At 53.6% G+C, this 5,331-nt stretch overlaps 1 long non-coding RNA gene across 1 annotated transcript; it reads left to right on the top strand.

Annotated features, from left to right (window-relative positions):
- The first annotated feature begins 288 nt into the window (after positions 1-288).
- On the top strand, positions 289-3,639 carry LOC113596321 (uncharacterized). The gene is made up of 3 exons (XR_003417071.2): positions 289-561; positions 1,415-1,485; positions 3,216-3,639. It is a non-coding gene; the product is annotated as an uncharacterized LOC113596321 (long non-coding RNA).
- The last annotated feature ends 1,692 nt before the right edge of the window (positions 3,640-5,331 follow it).

A 5,331-nucleotide genomic window follows, 5' to 3' on the forward strand; every position in this document is an offset into this window, starting at 1 on the left:
GAAGCCCCGCCTCTAGCTGGGGGTGGGGCCCACGAGACCCCAGGCTTGGAGAGCGGGAAAGACGCCGCTTGGTTGCGGTAAGACTCTCGGCTGTGACACTAGGACAAGGCGGCGGACCCCAGCCACGTGACCCCGCAGACGTGTGCTGCACACGTGAGGCGCAAACAGGTGTTCCTGCTTAGCAAGCTGCCCCCCCACCCCCACCCCGGGACCGGAAGTGGCTGACTCCTCACTCCCCGCCCCCCGCCGCGTCCCATTGGCTCAGTTCAGTCACGTGTCTGCCCCCAACTGCAAGGGGTGCTGGGAAGGCGCTCTTGGCTGCCCGCGGGTTCGGCAGAGGCTCTCGCGACCCGTAACACGGGGTGGCGCCCCCAGGCGGCAGCAAAACCGAGGCGCTGCTTCCTCCCTGAACGTGGGGAGGAGGCGGCAGGTGGGGAAAGGCCACATATGGCCACCGGGATGACCCTGGCCACGGAACTGTCTAGCGAAATGCCCTAACCCACCTCCTGGAGTTACTCAAGGGGTAGAAAACGTCGTCACGAGTTGAGAAGCGCCTGTTGGGTAAGAATGTGATTTGTCTTGGTCACGATTGTGGCTCCATAGCCTAGAACAGTGCCTGGTATGCAGTAGGTGCTGGATAAATTCTTCCCGAGGGGCCGAGCGAGAGGATGGGTAGATAAATGGGTGGGTAGAGGGCGAATGGGTGCCAAATGGGTGGGTGGATGGGTGGGTGGGTGGATGGGGGATGGGTGGGTGGATGGATGGAAAAATGGATGACTGGGGGCTCCTGGGTGGCTCAGGCGGTTGAGCGTTGGACTTCAGCCCAGGTCATGATTTTCACGGTTTGTGGGTTTGAGCCCCATGTCGGGCTCTGTGCTGACAGCTGGGAGCCTGGAGCCTGCTTGCGATTCTGTGTTTCCCTCGTTCTCTGCCTCTCCCCTGCTTGCTCTCTCTCTCGAGAACAAATAAGCATTAAAAAAATTAAAGAAAGAAAAAGAAAAAAGGATGGGTGCGTGGGTGTGGATGCTGATAGTGTGAACCTCCAAATAGGATCCTGGCCGTTATTCTAGAATTCTCAGGGATCAGGACCATTGTCTGTCTTGGAGGTGGACACCAGCCTGGTGACCGTGAGATGGTTTTAGGTGACAGTAAAACCACTTTAAATGCCCTGACTCCCACGGGGAAGAAGAATGTCCTCATTGGGTGCTAATCAGTCTTTAACACCTCTCCGACACCTGGTTCTCTCCCTTTTTGGACAAAGAGAGCGCAAAGCCCAGCTCGGAACCTCAGAGACAACCATCTCTCAGTCAGAAACTAATAATATGATTTTGTTTTTATTGAGTTAGCTTCTACTTACGGCCATCGATGCTGGTTTTTCATTTACAGTCATGATAAACCATTTCTTTTTACCTAGATTCCAGATGTGGAGAAGCGGGTCCATTTGAGAGAAAATATTCGGGAAACATTAGCAGAGGTGGCAGAAAGGTGGGGTGATCGGAGGCTTGGATAGTCTCACAGTCGCTGTGTGGCCTGGAGACAATCCCTGCACCTCTCTGATGCTGTTTTCTCACCTGAAAATGCTTTCAGTCCTCATGTCAGGGGATAGTGTTGTCTGCCCGCCTCAGAATAAAAGCGGGGGAAGGACATTTTCTCCTAAGTGAAAGAGGGTATGGGCGGATAGCAGAAGAGTCTCACATACACGTCCAGGCCCTTGGGAGACTTGGGGGTGTCTTTGGTTGTGGGGGATTCTCTGTTTTTAAAGTCTTCTCGGGAAAGCTGGTGTGGCTTGTCACCTGTGCTGGTTTTCTGCTCCCGGACGGTAGGATGGCTTCGCGCCCTGGACAAAGTGTCTACCTGCTGGGCACCGCGTACCTGGGGACGCACTTAGAGAGCTGGGGGGGGAGGGGTCTGGCCGGGATGGGACTTGGAATAACCCGTCTGATAACTAGGGCCCCGAGCCTCGACCTTTCTCCTGAGTCCCGGCTGCGTCCCCTCCTCCCGTCCCCCCCCCTCCCCGCCCCAGACCGGTGTGTTTTTCCCTCGATGACATTTGGAATCTTTTAACAGTTGTCACATTAGCATACATTTGCATACCTTATGCTAATCAGGCGATTTATTTTTGAAAAAGCACTTTGACTTGTGGGACCCTTTCTCACCGGGTATCTCACCGCGTTTTTCCTTTTCCTCGGGACAGGCTGCTGCTTCCCCCGGGGTGGGGGTGGGGGAGCTGTACCCCCCTCCCCCCCAGCCAAAGCAGGGGCCCTCACCTCCCGGTTGCACTTTGGGGACAGGGGCACGTGGCGGAGGCGCTACTCTCCTGCCCATTTTGCAGACAGGACTGCAGAGGCGGGATGGACGCGGCATCGGGGTCACCAGGCGCCACTCAAGGATGGGATTCCAGAAACAGCGCCGGGTCCTACAGTGCCTCTGAGTCCTCTGACTCTGCGGGGCGGGGCCCCTCCCACTACGGCGCATAACTCCTTGAGAAAGAGTCGTCTACACTCGGCCGTCCCCACCTCTTTCTCTCTCTCACCTCTACTCCACCTGCTTCTCACACCTTCCCAGCTCCCATCCCTGAAATCCCTCTCATCAAGGTCAGTGGTGGCTGCGTCCCCACCCCCTCGGTCAGAGTCTTGACCCCTTACCCTGCACTTGCCAGCCCCTCCCACACCCCACGCTCCCCTCCACCGTGGTCCGCTCTTGGGGCTCTAATCCCCCGACGCCCCAACAATGCCTACAGTCCTGTGTCCAGCCCTGGCCTCCACTGAGGTCCAGGCGGTGTCTGGAGCTGCGTCTCTGTGGGGGGGGGGTCCCGGGGGTCCTGTACTCAACAGGCTACACTGGGCTCGACCGGGCCCCCAGACCCGCTCTTCCCACAGCCCCCTTCTTAGCCGAAGGCAGCCCCGTCCATGTAGCTGCTCAGCCAGGATCCTGGAGACACCCTCCCGCCCGCCCCACCATCTCCAGCAAACCTTGGCCACCTTTAGGAAATACATTTTCACTCATTCCCCCCTGATTCTGCCCCACTTGCTCCCTTCTGACCTCCTTGTCCTCATCTCTCACCCCAACACCCCTGCCTGTCCTCTGCTCCAGCCTCCCTGTTCCTCCAACGTGCCAGGCACCGTCCTGCCTCGGGGCCTTTGCACATACACGCTGTGCTCTTGGCCTGGAGTGATCCTCGTGTAAGTCTGTTTCGTTTCTTGTTGGATCCCCAGTGCCCAAAACAGGGCCCGGCACACAGTGAGAACTCCGTAAACATCTGGCTCGTGAGTGATTGTGTATGCCTAGAGACACAGCTCTGGACGGACATAACCCCCAACTTTGGAGCTGGTCATCTTGGAGACGGCTGGTGATGTCAGTGTTTTCAGATGTTCCCCACCGGGAATGTAACGCCACTGGCGTCCATACGAAATTTCTCAGGGCAGTTTTGTTGCAGAGCCCTAACAGCTGCGTGGCATCCTTCCTGGACCTCAGTTTGCTCATCTGGAAAACGCGGATGATCCTAGCACCATCCCCAGAACAATCCCTTGAGAACCAACCCTCTGAGTCTGGAATCTCGAAGAAAGAGTTAAATCCACTCCGGGGCGGTGACATTTGCAATGCATGAAGTTTAAACATTTTCAATAAAGAAAAACAAATCCAGGCCAAAGCTCTCTCTGATTTATAATAATTGCAAAGCAGCAGTGGTGAATATAATTGTCCAGCGGAGGGGTGGCAGTGGGGGACTCCACACGGGGTCCAATCAGCCCCGGGTGGGATGTGGCCCCAGTCAGGTTAAGCAAACGCATTACTTTAATAACCTGGGGAGGCGGCTGGAGCCATTAGTGAGAGGGGAGAATAAATATTATCCCAAGAAGCTCCAGAATCGGCGGTTTTATCACTGAGAATTGTCCCCGTGCTATTTACTTTCAATTTAGACTTTCGGGAAAGTGGCTCTTGGCAAATTTTATGTATGAAGGAGAATGACTGAATTGAAAAATGATCTGATTTTGCCATCCAGGAGGAAAGGAGCCATGGTATTTCAGAGTCCTGCTCTGTCCCACTAAGTCACATTTCCTCCCAGGCACAGTTGAAACCTGAGCACTGGGTCCCAGGCTCAGACGCATTCTGGAGGCGCTGGAGTTTGACCTGGGTTGGCTTCAGAGGCCGGGGGAGCCTGGAGTCAACTATCGGGGGACGAGGCCTCATTTAATTACAGCTGACTTTATCTGTCCTCTGGTCTGGTCCGCTTGTTGACTGGAGGGGGAAACTGAGGCCCAGAGCGAGGCTGCCATGAGCTACGTGACTCACTTCTGTCCTCTTCCCTTCTATACCTCCCCTCACGCAAGCACTCCCTTTGGCATAACACACACTCAGAATATAATTCAAAACGGATCATAGAGCCACATGTAAAATGTAAACCCATTAAAAGTTTAGAAGAGAACAAGAGAAAATCTTCAGCACCTGGACTTAGGGAACGATCACAGGCATGACACCAAAGGATGATCTCTAAAGGAAAACATTGATGTTAGGCCCCATCAAAATTAATAGCCTTTGCTCTGAGAAAGAGCCCGTGAAAAGGACACAGAGACACGCTGCAGGGTGGGAGAAGACACCTGCAAATATCCACCAAAGGATATGTAGCTAAAAGATGGGAAGGACCCTCAAAACTCCACAGTAAGAAAATCAACAACCCAGCTAAGAAATGGACAGCGACAGGAACAGGCATTTGCACTGCAGGAGATAAGCTGATGGCGAATAAGTGTATGAAAAGATGTTGAACACCGATAGCCATTAGGGAAATGGAAATTAAAGCGGCCATTGGCATGTCACTACACGCCTGTCAAAATGGGTAAAATAAAAAGTACGATAACGCGGAATGCTGGTGAAGATGTGGGGAAACCACGTCACTGACAAGAATGTGAAACGTTACTCTGGAGAAGAGACTGGCAGAGTTTTGTTTTGTTTCACAAGACTAAACGCGTGCCTGCCGTCTGGCCCAACGATTGCCCTCTTAGGCCTTTAGCCCAGAGAAGTGAAAACTTGTGTTGGTACAAAAATCTGTCCAAGGATGTTCGGTGTAGCTTCGTTTGAAGTAGCCCAACCCTGGGGGGGGGGGGCGGGGAGAAAACGGATGTCCTTCAATAGGTGAATGGCAAAGCCAACAGGGGTCCATCCGGACCACAGAAATACTACTCAGTGAAGAAAAGGAAGGAGCTAGTCAGAAGTGTAATGATTTGGGTGGATCTCAAGGGAATCATGCTGAATGAAAGGATCCAGGCTCACAAGGTTATATACCGTAGAGATCATTTATACAGCGTTCTTGAAATAACAAAATTATAACATGGAGAA

This window comes from Acinonyx jubatus, chromosome A2, assembly GCF_027475565.1.
Source record: "Acinonyx jubatus isolate Ajub_Pintada_27869175 chromosome A2, VMU_Ajub_asm_v1.0, whole genome shotgun sequence".
NCBI classification, from domain to species: Eukaryota; Metazoa; Chordata; class Mammalia; order Carnivora; family Felidae; genus Acinonyx; species Acinonyx jubatus.